Source organism: Equus przewalskii, chromosome 5, assembly GCF_037783145.1.
Source record: "Equus przewalskii isolate Varuska chromosome 5, EquPr2, whole genome shotgun sequence".
Lineage (NCBI taxonomy): Eukaryota > Metazoa > Chordata > Mammalia > Perissodactyla > Equidae > Equus > Equus przewalskii.
Window position 1 is genome coordinate 6,397,105 of NC_091835.1, and position 15,278 is coordinate 6,412,382.

The 15,278-nt window shown below is 50.3% G+C and overlaps 1 long non-coding RNA gene across 1 annotated transcript; it reads left to right on the plus strand.

The window, feature by feature from the left end:
* Positions 1-908: 908 nt before the first annotated feature.
* On the plus strand, positions 909-14,993 carry LOC139083219 (uncharacterized). The gene is made up of 2 exons (XR_011539757.1): positions 909-1,080; positions 13,700-14,993. It is a non-coding gene; the product is annotated as an uncharacterized lncRNA (long non-coding RNA).
* The last annotated feature ends 285 nt before the right edge of the window (positions 14,994-15,278 follow it).

The window sequence follows — 15,278 nt, forward strand, 5'->3', positions numbered from 1 at the left end:
GTCACAGAGAGAGGTGGTAAGCTAGCTGTGCTGAAAATTGATGGGCTTCTTTGAGAATTTGGCCTTTGGGATTACGCCATTGACTCTAAGGATCCTGGGTGAATAGTTTGCCTCATTTACAGCCAGGCTGCCTCTGACAGAGAGCTCACTCCTTCAAGAAAACCCCATGAGCCCCACCCTGGTCACTTGATCCCTCTCTTGAATTTTTCTGGCATCCTTTCCCACTGCTAGATCAGCAAGAATGAGGTTGTCCAGGTGAGTGTGAGGGAGAGGACGCAGAAGAGAAGTTTAAAGAAAAGGTCAGAAGATGGAGGCCTCCCCTCCCACTCCCTGACTCAGCAGGCTGTCTGTAGTTTGCTGGACCAATTTTGACAAAACTATAAAGAGGTTTTATATGGCCTGCAGTCTTCCTCACTCCCCACCCACCCCAAAGCTGTCTCCTTCATGCCTGTCCTCTTGCCTAACTTTTAGCTGGTGGTCTCCTTTCTGTCCCAAAGGGACTGTGAACTCTCTCAACCTGAAAGAATTAGGGAGCTGGTGTGTTACTCGCCCCAGGCGCATGTTTGGGCTTTGAGCATAAGACCAATTTCGGGAACTGCATAAGCCAAAGGATCAGATGATTTAGGGGACAGTCTTGGCTGGGAGGGAATCGCCATCATCAGTCATCATGGAGAAGCCCAGAGATCTGTTTTCTGACCTCAGTGAGAGGGGGACAAGCTATAGAACCAAGGACGCCGGAGAGCCTCCTTCCCTTTCCTCATCATGATGTTGAGAGGTAGTACCAGCAATGGGAGACGGCTTTGGCTGTAGAAAGCTGAACTGGAAATCCAGCTCCACCAAATGCTCGCAGTGGCCTTTAGCGAGTCTGTTCACGCCTGTTCTGCTCAATTCACCCATGTGTGAGTGGGGATAGAAAGGCCTGCCCTGCCACCTCATAGGATGGCAGTGAGACTCAAAGGAGAGGATGTGCGAAGCTAAGCAAGGACCAGCTGCATCGTGCAAAGGTGCCACGGGGGAGTGGTGCGGAGTCAGAATGGACACGTGGAGTCCCTGAGGACAGGGGATCTATGAATGCACACCGTGAGTCTGGGGGAGGGTTTGTATCTCATCCCATGATGAGTGTGAGCCAGGTCACCAGCTCACCTGTACTAGCAATCAGAAGACCATTACTGAGGCAGGAGAGGCGACTGGCTCAGTGAGTAAGCTCGAGCCAGACTGCCTGGGTTTTTCCGACTCTGTCTCTCCCTAGCTGTGTGACTCTGGGAGGATATTTAACTTCTCCCAACCTCAGTTTTCTCATCTGTAAAATGGAGATAATACAATCCCTATCTCAGTGAGGTGCTCTGAGACTTAAATGAGACAGGAGTGGAGAGCTTAGCAAAATACCTGGCACGAGAAAGAAGCCTGTGAGCGTTAGTGGCTATTACTACAGATTACATTTGACTGCGTGGACTGAGCTGAGGCCCGTGCTTTCTGCTCATGGAGCCTGGGCTGCATGGGCCTGAGGGACACAGGGTAAGCACTGAGCAAGTACAGGGATTAATTAAGTGGAAAACGGATGCAGTCAAGGAATAACGCCCTGACACTTGTACATACCAAGGATGGTAAATGCATATGTAATGGGGTGGCGTTGTCCCCTGTGTGCTCTCTGAGGTGTGGGAGTAAGGCAGTCACACAGCCGTCCCTGCGCTGCGGCATCCTGTATAACTGACAGAAGCAGACTCTTCCTCTTGCCGTGTAGTCCTCCCTCCGGTCCCTGAAGGGAAAGAGAAATTGTGACTCTGTGACTAGGAGGCTGTCGTCCCGGCCATCTGGCTGCGTCCAGCCTTGACTCACTTTCGTCTGTGTGTATATTCCCAGCGCCACTCCCAGGTGCTCCCCCTCCCCCATCCCCAACCTCAAGTGGAAATGAAAATGAGGCTGCAGGAGAGCAACTGTACTCTGTTATTGAAAACGAAGGCCTGGTCGGCATCTGCTTGCAGTCCCTCGCTGACATTCTCAATTTCTTTCTACTTGTGCCTGGGTCAGCCTTTAGGAAGCACCACCCTCCCCCATTTGTTTCACTTAATAGTGATTCTTTCTGGGAAACCTTGGAAGGGGGTTTTGTGCAGAGCCTTGGTGATTTATGGAGTCACCGGAAGGGTTGATGGGCTACACTGAAAGAGGGAGGGGCAGCAGGTTATTTCAGGAACAGTGGGGCAGGGCAGTGGGGAGGAAGACCCCCTGGCTCCCCCACCTCCAGTATCGGCAGCATCTGTGTAGGTGGGAGGGCAGGGGAGTGGCTCCGCTTGGTAGTGCCCATGGAGGGGGCACACACTGCTCTTCCCTTTTGAGGACTGGTGATCTCAGAGCGTGCCTTGGTTTGGGAGGCAGTGGGTGTGGGCTTCTACCTCTGCTGCCACTAGCTCACAGTGCCTGTGACTTAGGAGCTTTGCAGGCATTAGGAAACTTGAGTCCTGAAAAAAGAAGACACCAAAAGCAAAACGCAAGATCCAAATTAATATATGTTTAACTAAAACTTCTCCTTATGTCACCTCCATTAACTGTCAAATTTAACATTTAAAAATTTCTTATGAAAACAACTTTTCCTTGAGGCTTTCATACTTTGCAGGAGTTCCAGGGAACACAATTATTAAAATACCCAGGAATCACAAGCTGCCATAAATTTAATAAGTTACTAATAGTCAAACCACTTCAAAAGCAAAATTAGAAATATGCTTTAGAGATTATGCGGACAAGATTTATTCACCGTGGGTACATTTGGACGTGCTTGATGTGAGGTAGAGCCGCCAAAAGAACAAGCACCCAGGGCCAAGGGGCTCTTCACCGGCCGCCCACGAGCTTTTCTTCCCTGACACTTTCTTTTTGTTTGGTGAAGGGGCAGAATTAGAAGCTCCCTGTTTCTTCTCCATCTAAAAATCAGTGAATACTCTTGCTGTTTTTTCGTCTATCACTTTATTTTTCAGCTCGTAAGATTTGAAGGATGATCACTAATCAGTGAATGAATCGGAACCAGACGGAGGCTCCACCGGGAGGCAGCTGCAAGAGCTTGGCAGTGTTTCTCTCCCCCAGTCATTTGCATAGGACCTTTGTGACTTTTTGCCACATCCACATCTTGTCTCACTATTATTTAAGTTAATAGTTTTCTGTAAACCATCTTATTTGGTTTTTTCCAATTTATTTTTTGAAAAAGTACTACATTCACATGATTCACAAATTTTAAAAAGCAACAGAAAAAGACATACAGTTAGAATCCTGACCCTGCCCTGCTTCCATCCCCCCGTTTCCACTCCCTTCTCATCGCCAAAAAGTGACCAGTTTCTTGTATAACCTTCTCAAGTCTTTTCATGCACATATAAAAAAATGAAGTTATACTTATTCTTCCCACACCATCTTTTTTTACAGAAGTTTTGCAAGTTAGATAGATATGCACATACTTGTTTGACTTAACGATCTACCTTGGCGATATTCCATAACATTACATAAACAGCATCCTCATTCTTGTTTCTTTAACAGCTGCATAGTATTTTCTTTGTCTACTTCTACCAGAATTTATTTAAACGAGACATCCTCTTGATGACTATTTGGGTTTATTCCAATCCTTTGCTATTACAATAATTTATCATGAATATATCTCTATCTAAAAATCTGAATAGTCTGGCTGTGTTTTCTTCTATCATTTTATTTTCCAGCCTGTAAGATTTAATGTATGTCATTTGGTTTATACATAAGCATTGTGGACTGAATGTTTGTGTCCTCCCCAAATTTACATGGAGATAGGGCCTATGAGGAGATGATAAAGGTTAAATGAGGTCACAAGGGTGGGACCCTAATCCGATAGAGCTGGTGCCCTTAGAAGACGAGGAAGAGATGTGTGAGGACACAACGAGGAGGCAGCCATCTTTGTCAAGTTTCTGCGCTGTGAAGTTACTGTCTGCCCCCATTTCTATTCTGTGCGCTTTCGAAGGAAATCACTATGCACAGCCCACACTTAAGGAATGGGGGTCATGCTCCCCCTTTTTGAGGGGCGACTCTCTATATAAATCCTTTGGGATTCTTCAATAAGAGATTTTTCTCTTCTTCCCATTTATGTATTTAATCATATATTTATATCATATTATGTAATTATATATTATATCAGTATGGACTCAAGGACATTTGTTTTATACTTTGGGTGAGAAATCATGACTACTTTATTTATCTTCTTGCTCAGATTTTTCCAGCTTTGTCTCTTGGGAGCTCTTTCAGTTGGCTCCTGTGTCCCTTTGACACAGCCATATTAATTTGGTTAAAAATCTTTTATTGATTTTTTTGAGGACTTCCTTACTTTCTGGCATCACAAGTTGTTCTAGGTGCATCTCGTCTATTTTTTGCTGCAGTCTTAGAATCAGTTATTTCTCCAAAGTGCCCTGGTTCCTTTTATTGGAGAATGATCTGGGTGCCAAGATCCGGGTGCTAGGTGCGCTTGTAGCCACTGGGGTGTCAAGTCACATGTTTAATTCACTGAAAGCATTCAGGACGCCCATATTTCCCATCTCTCCTTCTTAACCCCTGATATGCCCATCAAAGTCAACTGGTGACCTCACTGTTTCCTCAGGAGGGCTCGGAGTCTTCTCCCTTCCCTTCCCCCTCCCTCCTCCCTGCCTCTCTTTCTCTCTCTCTCCTTCCCGCCCTCTCTTCCTTCCTTCTTCTGAATCTTCGCCCACATCTTGCCTAAATCCTTCCCATCCCTCAGGCCTCAGTCTTTCTGTCACCCCACCCCCACCTGAGCTTCCTTTTCTACATCCCTGTCTCTTGTTTCCTGCTGTGAGAGGATCTGAAAACTCAAATTCAATAGAAGTCCAAGGTATCCTTGGAAAGAGTATTTCATAAAAGCCAGGCAGGATGAAATTAGGAAGGGAAGACAGCCTCTACGTAATATCTTTAGTCAACAGTTTTTTCTTAAAATTTAGTTTTGTGGTTTGAACCCATATAGCTCAACTATCTGAGATTTATTAGGACTGCTCTGTCTTTTTAAGGTTCTGATAGAGACACCAGGGTTAAGCTCTGCGATCCAGGGTCAGAGCTGAACCGTGCACCCTGCGTCCAGGCGCAGCCTCTGTGAAGTAAGGAGAGAGAGAAGCATGAATGTGGGTGGTGTTCCGAGATAGCTTTGTCCAGCTTCTCCACATAGTGCTACAGATGGGGAACTGAGACCCAGGGAGGAAAATATCTCATGGCGGGGCTATATGGCTCATTCAAAGGCAGAGCTGGGTCTAGAAAAATTTCTCATTGCCAGTCCAATGTTCTTTCTGCTACTGAGTAAGGGCTCAATTAAGATATTCTTCTCTGGGCTGGCCCCAGTGGCCTAGTGGTTAAGTTTGGTGAGCTCCTCTTCGGCGGCCCAGGTTTGGTTTCTGGGCGTGGACCCACACCACTATCAGCGGCCATGCTCTGGTGGCAGCTCAAGTACAAAAAGAGGAAGATTTGCAGCAGATGTTAGCTCAGGGCGAATCTTCCTCAGCAAACAAAAACAAAAAGAAAAGAAGATTTTTCTGCTCTAAGAAATTTGTCTTAACATCCCCGTCCCTCATCCACTCAGGCACTCAGCTGCACCGTGGCAAAGGCGGGCAGCCCTGTTATTTGAAGGTGCACAGATTTTGGAACTAGTGAGATCTGCATTGAAAGTCTTGCTCATCTCTTAACAGCCATTTGATCTCAAGTAACCTCTCAGAGTCTCAGTTCCCTTATCTGTAAAAGGAGTCTAGGGACACCTGGGCCACAGGATTGTTTTGCGGCTTAGGTAAAAGCACTGATGTGAAGGCACCTGGGACATGCCAGCTACATACCGGGCACTCAGCATTGTCCAGGGAATCTGAATTTGCTGGCACTGTTCTGCAGCTTCTCGTCTGGTACATTTCCTATCCTGAAACAAAGTGAAAGCTTCTGGTTAGTTTTACCTCCTTTCTATCTCTACAGAGCTGGACACACAGCTGGTGCTCACAGATCCTTGCTGAATAACACAGTGTCACAAAGAGCAAAATCTGCCCTTTGGAACTCACCCCACAGGGGGCAATGGAAGGGCAAAGGGTTTTGTAGAGTCTCCTGGAGTGCTTACACACTCTGAAGGAGAAGGCCTGCGTTCTGCAGGTGCGTGGGGCAGGTGGGGACCAGAACAGCCCGGCCAACCTGTCATTTTACAGATGAGGACACTGAGGCTCGGGACAGGGAGGGAGTTGCCCGAGGCCCGCAGAGAGGCCTCTGCTGGCTGGCCAGAGTGGAGGCTAGACAAAGCATAGTGGGGCTGGGGGCCCTGTGCTTTCATTGGTTCTGGCCTGCCTGTCCGTGCTTGGGCCCAGGCACGTTCACAACTGAACAAGATGCGACAGGAAACCATGAATCAAGGAGGTGAAGGCGTGAATGAAGTGGAGCTGACGTCTGGTCTAAATCCCTCTCCCTCCCCTGCTAGGCTTGCTCTGGCCTGTCCCCCGCCGGGCGGAGTCTGCAGGCTGCCTTGAGCTCTGCCTTTCAGATGGCACTGGGAGCCGGCTGATGGCTGCGAGAGCCCGGGCTGGCTCTGCAGGCACAGGGAAAGTCAGAATCCGAGACCCAGATGGATGGCTGCAGGCTCGGGTGCCCTTTCTGTGGCTGGGCTTTCATGGAAAGGGACGTTTTCTTTGCAGGAAGTCTATCTGTAAGAGGCAGCATGGCATTGAGCAGGAGGTGGCAAGCTTTTTCTACAAAGAGCCGGATAGGAAATATTTTAGGCTTTGCGGGCTATGCAGTCTCTCCTGCAAATACCCCAACTCTTCTGTTCTAGCACAAAAGCAGCCAGACAATACAGAGATGAGCAGACGTAGTGGCGTCCTGCTGGAACTTTATTTATGGACACTGAAATTGGAATTTCATTTGATTTTTGTGTGTCACAAAATATTAGTCTCCTTTTGATTTTTTGCCCCCCAACTATTTAAAAGTGTCAAAGCCCTTCTCAGCTCGATGGCGATACAGAAACAGGCACCAGGGCAGATACTGGGAGGGAGTTTCCAGACCCTCTGCTTAGAGCGCGGACCTGAGAGTCAGACAGCCTTGGGTTCCAAGCCTGGCTCAGCTGTCCACTTGGCATCTGACCCGTGGCAGGTGACATCATCTCTCTGAGCCTCGATTTCCCTAACTGTGGATAGGGAAACTAATGTCTACCTCGCAGAGTTTTAGTAAGCATTAAATGAGGCTGAGAGTATGAAGAACCTGACACGGACTGTTTGAGGCCCTTGACAAGCAGAGGTTATTACTGTTGCTTTCATCATCCATAGGAAAACCAGCACTGCGAGCTGAGAGCTATCCCAGAGCTTCTGAAGCCTATTGAAAAAGGCAGTCACCACAGGCTTTTCACACAAGCCATAACCCCGTGCTCGTGGCTACAATGAACTCATCCTGTTTGTGTCCAGTTCACCTCAATCGAACACACGGTCGCCGGCCACCACCTCTGTGCAGGTCTCAGAGTGCAGCGGGAGCGGAAGGAGGAACTGGGCCCAGTTCCTGCCAGGAAGATGGTACCTCCTTAGGCGGGGAGATAAGATGCAAACCCTAACAACCGTAAAGCAAAATGGCGTGTAGAAGAGGAGCTCCCAGGGAGGCAATGGTGTCTCCCATGTCCTGAGAGCCAGGCCTGTGCTAAATCCTTTCTGTACACATGTTAATCTCGTTTTCATAACCCCACGAGGAGAGGATTATTATCCCCACTGGAAAAGTGGGAAAATGGAGGCAGGGAGACTGTGAAGGTTTTGCCAAAGGTCATACCCCGGTGATGGAGGTTCACCCAGGTGGGGCCCATGCGGGAACCAGAAGTTTACCTGCTGGCCTAAGAGGCCTCTGGAGCCCAGAGTCCCTTCTGGCTGTGATATTTGGGGATGCTTCACAGAAAGAGGCTGCGGAGGGTTTCTCCAACTGTTGATGGGGGCTTAGGGGTGGGGGCAGGAGGATTCAGGCTCAGGGAACAATATGAGCAAATGTCCCTGGCAGGCGTGAGTCCTGTCCCTCCGTGGATCTCCCTGTGCCTTCAGGCAGAGGCCGGGAAGAGGCAAGGCCTGATGACTTTCCCAGACTCACATAAATAGGAACCTCCTTGCAGCCAACGAGACCTTCTCGTTGTAGAACAATCTGCCGTGCAATGTATTCAGCTCTGCAGACTTGCTTTTTTCGTCCATAATTACTCTCCCAACTTCCAGATGACTTTCCCAGTGTGCAACAGAGGCCGTGTGGTATGGTGACAGCAGGCCGTGTCTCAGCAGGCGCTGAGTGACCCTGGCCGGTCACTTCCTCTCTCTTGCCTCAGTTCCCTCAAACATAAAATTAGGGGTTAGGTTATCTCTGGGTCCTTTCCAGTTCTGACCTTCCAAATTATGGCATAGGATCCCTGCTTCAGTGGGGGAAACAGCCTTCACTTCTAGCTTAGAGGAGGTGAGGCCACTGCACGCACGGCGACATTAGAGGATCACCTGCAATTCCTGTACATCGTGGGGGCCGGGATTAGAACTTCCAGCCTTCAAGTTGTCAGTGTGCGACTTAAATAACCTGCCCCTTACTGCAGCTCTGCAGCTCAAGGGGACCCGTGCTCTTTGTCCATCCATCCACCAACACATCGGCTATTTAAGTCGGTCATTTATTTATTCACGCCTAGCCTCTGGGACCAGACTGCCTGCGTTTGAATCCCAGATCTGCCAGCTCTGTGACCATGGGCAAGTTACAGAACTTCTCTGTGCTTTTGCGTCTTCCTCTGTACAGTGGAGAGAATAAGGGAGTTGCCTTAAAGGGTTGTGAAGGATTAAATTAGTCATCTATATGAAGGGCTTAAAACCCATCCTGGCACGCAGTAAGCATGACATAAGCGTTCACTCTTGGCATTTTTATTCAAAGAATTCCTTGAGTGGACACTGTGTGCTGCGCGATGTGTAAGAGCCGTTCCTATGTCACCCTTCCACCTTCCCTACGGCCCTACAAGGCAGGCCTTACTCAGCCTGCTCTTCAAAGGAAGAAACTGAGATCTGAGGAGTTTACGTGACTTGCCTGAGATGAGCCACTGCCCCACGGCTGCAGAGGGCATGTCAGCAGGGCCGTGAAGAAGCCGGCAGGGAGGAGCGGGCAGGCCACCTCCTGCCCGTGTCACTTCACATCGTCTCACCTTGCCCCCTGCCGCGCTGCTTGCGCGCACTCAAACCCGGCCTCCTGCTGGCGTCCTGCCCTGCGCGGTCCAGCCCGTCACCACAAAGAGTCATCCGCAGCAGCTGCGGAGAGATGGGGCTGAGGAGCAGGGAGAGGAGCTCGGCGCAGCCGGAACACGGCGCTCCACGGTTCATTCTGGAGCCGCCTCCCGGCCAGCCCAAGCGGAAACATCCGCCTGGAGCAGTCAGCACGTCAGTGCCGAGATGAGTGAGGACCACATGTGTCAGCTCACATCCCGGCCATACCGGACCGATTAGACTGCGCCGAAGCGCAATTTCCTCTCGGGTTTTATTTCTTTGGCCCGACGTTGTGCAGATGGCGTTCTCTGCTTACTGGAAGCAAGTGTGGAAATGATAAAATAGAAATAGGAGACATTTGGATATCACTTGAGCTGAAACTTGACACTGCAGGTCTGATTGAAAATCCAGCAGGCCTCTTTCTTGACCCTTTATTCCCGCTCCCCCTCCTGGGCTGCAGGCGCCTGCTGAATTCCTCCAGCTCTCTCCAAATCCCGCTATTGTGAGCTCTGGCTCCGTTAGCCCGACTTCCCACAGGAGAGGTTTGCCCCGGTAATCCTGGCGGTTGAAGCCCCAGGACTGGTGCTCGCTTGCGCATGTGCGCGCACACCTCTCTCAGGTGCGGCCCGTGGCGCCCTGCTAGCCTTAAACTCTCCGTTGAGGACTTCCTGCCTGCTGTCCACCAAACCTTCTAGAGTTTCTCTCTTCCATTTGCCATGGGAAAAAGCACCTTCCTCTGTCCTCTGAGCTGCATCTCCTTCCTCCTCCAGAGTCCAGCTTGCAGAGCGCCCCCTCCAGGACGTCCTCCTTATTTCAGACCCCAGTCTTGGGCTAACCCTCTCTTTGTCCTAGCAGCCTGTACCTATTTTAAAGTCTGCCCTCAACACAGAAATCCAACTTTCTTAAAGTTTAGGATGTCTCTCCCTCTGCCCCCATCTCCAGACCCTGCCATCCTGTAACCCGGAGCCCTCACCCCTTCTGTACTTCTGGTGATTTCCATATTGATTGCAGATTCCAGGGCAACTTGGGTTGGAATTCCTGAAACCCTCTTTCCCACCCCACTCTCTGACTAGACCAATTTTAGTTTAACCAAACCTCAAGACTATATTTTTGCCTATTCCCTTTAATGATTAACTTGCTTCAAGGAATTCGAGAGGCCAGACAGAGTGACTGCTAACCTAGTTACTGACCCATCCTAATGATGTCTCTCATGCGGGTCCATCCTCAGGGCTCTGGTTCATTACATGTGAGAACGTGAATTCCTTTTGGGCACCAGTGTTGCGTCTCAAGCCAGATCTGCCCTCTTGACCCCACCTCTCGTGGAGGTTTGGTGTGTAAACGTCTGTAGAGTGGAAGGGTCGTGATGGCTTGGCTTTCTTTAGGTCTTGTGTTTTTAGTCTCTTTAAACCCCAGTTTTTCATCCCATTGATTTCAAGCCCTGATCTTGTCAAGGAAGACACCAGTTGTGCTGCTGCCGCACAACTCCACGCCATCTGGGGCTTGTCACCCTCAGTGCTCAGCTGAGGATGCTAAGGGGTCCTCAGCTTCCCTGCAGCCAAGACAAGGCCAAGGCATGCAGTGGTTGGCTCCCCTCTGTAGGCACCACACGCTCCCTGCAGACTTGATTCTCCTGGTTTCTCTGAGGCTCTTCTGGGCCACTGCTCCCATATTCGTCAGCTTTGGCGGCCATAACAAACACCACAGACTGGGCAGCTTAAACGACAGACATTTATTTTCTCGCAATTCTGGAGACTGGAAGTCCGAGATCACAGTGTTGACAGGCTTGGTTTCCTCTGAGGCCTCTCTGCTTGGCTTGTAGATGGGCCATCTTCTCCCTGTGTTCTCACATGGTCTTCCCTCAGTGCCCGTCTGCATCCAAATTGTCTCTTCTTATCAGGACACCAGTCAGATCCGGTTAGGGCCCACCCTGATGGCCTCATTCTAACTTAATGACTTCTTCAAAGACTCTGTCTGCAAATGCAGTCGCATCCTGAGGTACTGGGGGTTAGGACTGCAACATCTGAATTTGAGCGGACACAAGTCGGCCCCTAACACTTTCCACTTTTTAAATCTCCAATGCCGAGTTGCAGGGCCTCGGGACCTTCATTTAGGCTCCTGAGGAGGCATTTCCTCCCCTGTAAAATGGGCTTGGCAAGAGTACTGGTTTCTTGAGGTCGCTGTGAGGAGTAAGTGCCTATGAGGCTTAACATAGCCTGGCTCATAGTAGGTGCCCAGTCAATGTTGGAACCATTTAAATAAACACAGATGCTGCTGTTGCTGATGCTAACAGCACCGCTGTTGTTGGCAGATGTCTCAGTCATAACAGATTTCCTTTTTGATAGCACCTGATGATCATTGTGCTCGTGTCACTTTCATTTTGCTCATTTCTTTCCGAAAGAGGCTACTTTGGGGCTGCTCAGCACAAGATTCATGTCAGAGCCACTCTCCACTCCTGCTGGGAGGACTCTGAGCGCTCCACAGGAGGAGGCACTGGGCCCGCCCCACCTCTCGCATCTCCTTTGGGTAACCAGTGGGCCCTGGGGCTCCCTTAATCACAACTCACTCACTCAGGCATCTGCTTTTGACCTTGGCACCTTCCTCTGCACTGCGCCAGGTGCCTGGGGGACTGCCAGCTCTCCTAGCCTGCCAAGCTGACTCTTCCATCACTCAAGTGACCTAGGAAATCCCATCTCCCCTCCAGCAGGGGATCAATCTCTCTGGATTGATCACAGGAAACGTGCTGCCATGGGGGCGCGCAGCCCCGCCACCCTCCCCTACACACACAACACTTGGCTCGCACTCAAAGCCCCTTCTGAAAAAAGGGCTCGAGACTTTCCTCCTGTCTACGTGCATCCAAGTGTTCATCTCTGTCAATATTTTTTAAAATGTTCAATGGTAAGGACGGGTCTAATTCCATTCTCTGTGCTGTGCATGACATGTGCATAAACATGCCCGATGGAGACGCCGGGTCTTCACAGTTTACAAAGCAGTCACGCATGAGCACTTTCTCTCTCCTCCACCCTGTCTCATGCTTCTGTGTTTTTGCATCTGCCGTTTCCCCTCTGCCTGGGAGCTCGTCTTCTGCCTTATCCCCTGGTGAATGCCTGTCCTAAGTCAGGCTGGGCCCAGACTCCAGGAGATGCATTGCTGACCTCCCCGGGTTAAGCTGATGCTCCCCTCCTTGGGGGCTCCCTGTGCCTTTGGTAGCATCTTGTCCCTGGTTACTGTACTGGACTGCGATTGTGTAGCTTCCCCGGCTGGACTGGGAGCTCCTCGAGGGCAGACACGGTGATTCATTTAACTTTGCATGCCCGGTGCCCAACACAGGGCCTGGCTACAAATGAATGAAGCCAGTGAAGAGGACTCTGGGCCCTGGCCATGCTGGGCAGTGCCTTTCATGGCATTTTCCGTTTGGCCTCACCTCTTCCTTTGTCCTGTTTTTAGCCTAATTCCTTTCAAGGCTCTGGCATGGGACTCTGAGCTCATTTTCATGATTGCTTTAAATATTTGGGGCTGTTGGCATGCCAACACGGGGACCCACGCTAAGGAGGGAGAGGAATTCTCTAGCTCTCTGGGTCCTGCCCAGACACAAGGAATGTGCCAGAGGCAGGGGAGGTTCTGAGAAAGTGCCAGATTGGGTTGAACTAAACCGCTTTCCTACCTGGCTTAGGGAGCCAGGAATTTTGGCAGAAGACAAGAAAGTGAGAGGACACAGAGGCCTGGGGGCTGGGGTGGGGGCGGGGGAGGGACAGCATTCCGGGAAACCCAGGAAGCGCCCTGGATGAGAGGGAAAGGGCTGCGACAGCACTGAACATGTGGTCTCTGTGCTGGAAAATGGCGAGGAAGTCCCGGAGGAGACGCCTGCACGGGGACAGACCCGGGAGCCAGCTTTGAAAATCAGAGAGACAGGAGGAGTCTCTGGAAGTCTTGTCATGGAAGAGCTTGGAAGCCACGAAAGTAAGCTCGTGAGCATCCAGAGTCAGGAGGGGCCTCAGAGGTCACCCTGTGCAGCCCCTGCCCCTTCATGGATCAGGAATGGAAGCTTGGAGAGAACAGGGGTGACCGAGGCCACACAGGTCACGGCGGTAGTACCAGGTCTGGGACCCACAGCTCCTGTTCTCTGTCCAAGGCTCCTAGCCCTCAAGGGCTGCAGAGGAGCTGGAATTCAGTCCTTCAAGTGCTCCCTGGTCATTGTTATAAATAGAACAGAAAGCCTGGCTTCTGCTTGGTGAGTTCTTTCCACACACCAAGCAGAGTGCTCAGTGGTTTACATGTTTTTTCTTGTCTCAGAGCAGCTTTATGAGGGACACGTTTGTAGCCCCATTTTAAAGATGGGGAAACTGAGGTTCAGAGGCTAAATTATTTGCTTAGATGACCCAGCTACTGAGCATAGAGGTCCAGATTCTGACTCAGAGACTGCCTGATTCTGGGGCTCTTGCTTTTCACAGCTGCTTTCTAAAACTTTTCCTGTCTGGCTTTTACAGATGTCGGGGGACTGGGTCAAAGGAAAGATGGCCCAGAGCTTCCAGGTGAAAATGCAGCATCCCAGCCCTCCAGACAGTGAGATTTCAGGCAGATCGGGGTGTGCGTCTGGAGGAGGCAGGACATTTTTTCTTCCCTGAAGATTCTCCAGTCCAAAGAAGCCTGTGGTTCCGGGGGTGGAGATGGACAGATGACCCGGGGTGGGCTGCTAACCCAAGAGTGTGTTCTGAGATGAGACAGCGCAACAGAGCAGCCGAGAGAAGGAGACGGATTCCCGACTCACTTCCCGAGTTGGCTGCCGGCTGTAGAGCTCTGTTGCCTGAGAGCGGATGCATAAAGGAGAACACTAGCCCCTTAAAATTCACTTGTCTTACATTTAGAGAGCAGCTCCAAGCCCACAAAGTGCTGTCTCACAGATTCTCGTTGCGTCTTCACAGCCAGAAGGCAGGGTCACTGCCCCCCCCTTTAAAGAGGAGCACACTGACCCAGAGAAGTTAAGTGACTTGCTCACAGTCACCCAGCTGGCTAGCAGCAGTGCCAGGACCAGAGCGCAGGTGTCTTGAGCCCTACATGGAAATCGTTCATCTTGACACCACTCCCAGTGGATGGAGGAGCCAGTAGAGATGCTGCTGAATGCTCCATTTTTGTCTCAGGGGATGAGGACCCCACTCCCAGCTCTAAGCTTGCCCTGGTTGGACTATGGAAAATCCTATCTCCTTTGCCACTAATTGGCTCAAGAAAAGCCATTTGACACAATTCTAGCTAATGAGGTAGGAATGGGGGCCTGTGGGGCAGCCTATGGGAAAACTTCTCTTGCTCCTGAAGAGCCACAAGAAGGGGCAGTGTCTCTATTCCTCTGGTTGTTGTGCCTGGACCATGATGACTGGGACTGCTGCAGCCAACTTGCTGCTTGGAAGAAGCCAACACATGGAAGAGGATGAGCAAAGAGACGAGAGAGTCTGGTCCTGGATGGCGTCATTCAGCCAACACTGAGGCCCACCCTCCTGGGGTTGCACATCCCAGACCTTAGACTTCAGATAGGAAAATACAAGGTCCTCAAGAGTTAGGATAATCTCCCCAGAAGGTCCCCAGCAGACTGCCCTCATGACTTTTTAGCCAGCACTAGATCCTATGGCTACCCCAAACCAGGCAATGGCAAGTGGCATGGGAATGCCATGATCATCTTATTGTCTTAGCTGGGGTGAAGACAGCAAGTGCGCCACACATATGACATTTGTTATATTCCAGACACTGTTCTACTTACTTTAGATGCATTATAATGCTCTCAAAAAAGTACGGTTGGTATCCTCATTTTATACATGAGGAAATTGAAACACAGAGTTTAAATAATTTGCCTGGGGCCACACAGCTAGGAAGTGGCAGAACTAAGTTTTGAATTCAGGCTCCAGCACCTGTGTTCCTTCATCACTACTTACTCGAGTTAAGAATGAGGTCAGCCTCCTGGGGGCACGGGGCTCAGTGGTGGACTGACGGCTCAGAAGGAGAGGTGGGGACTGGAACAGAGTTGAAGTTCTGTTAGGAAAGAGGAAGAAAGAAAGAGATATCGGTTAGCAACAGTGC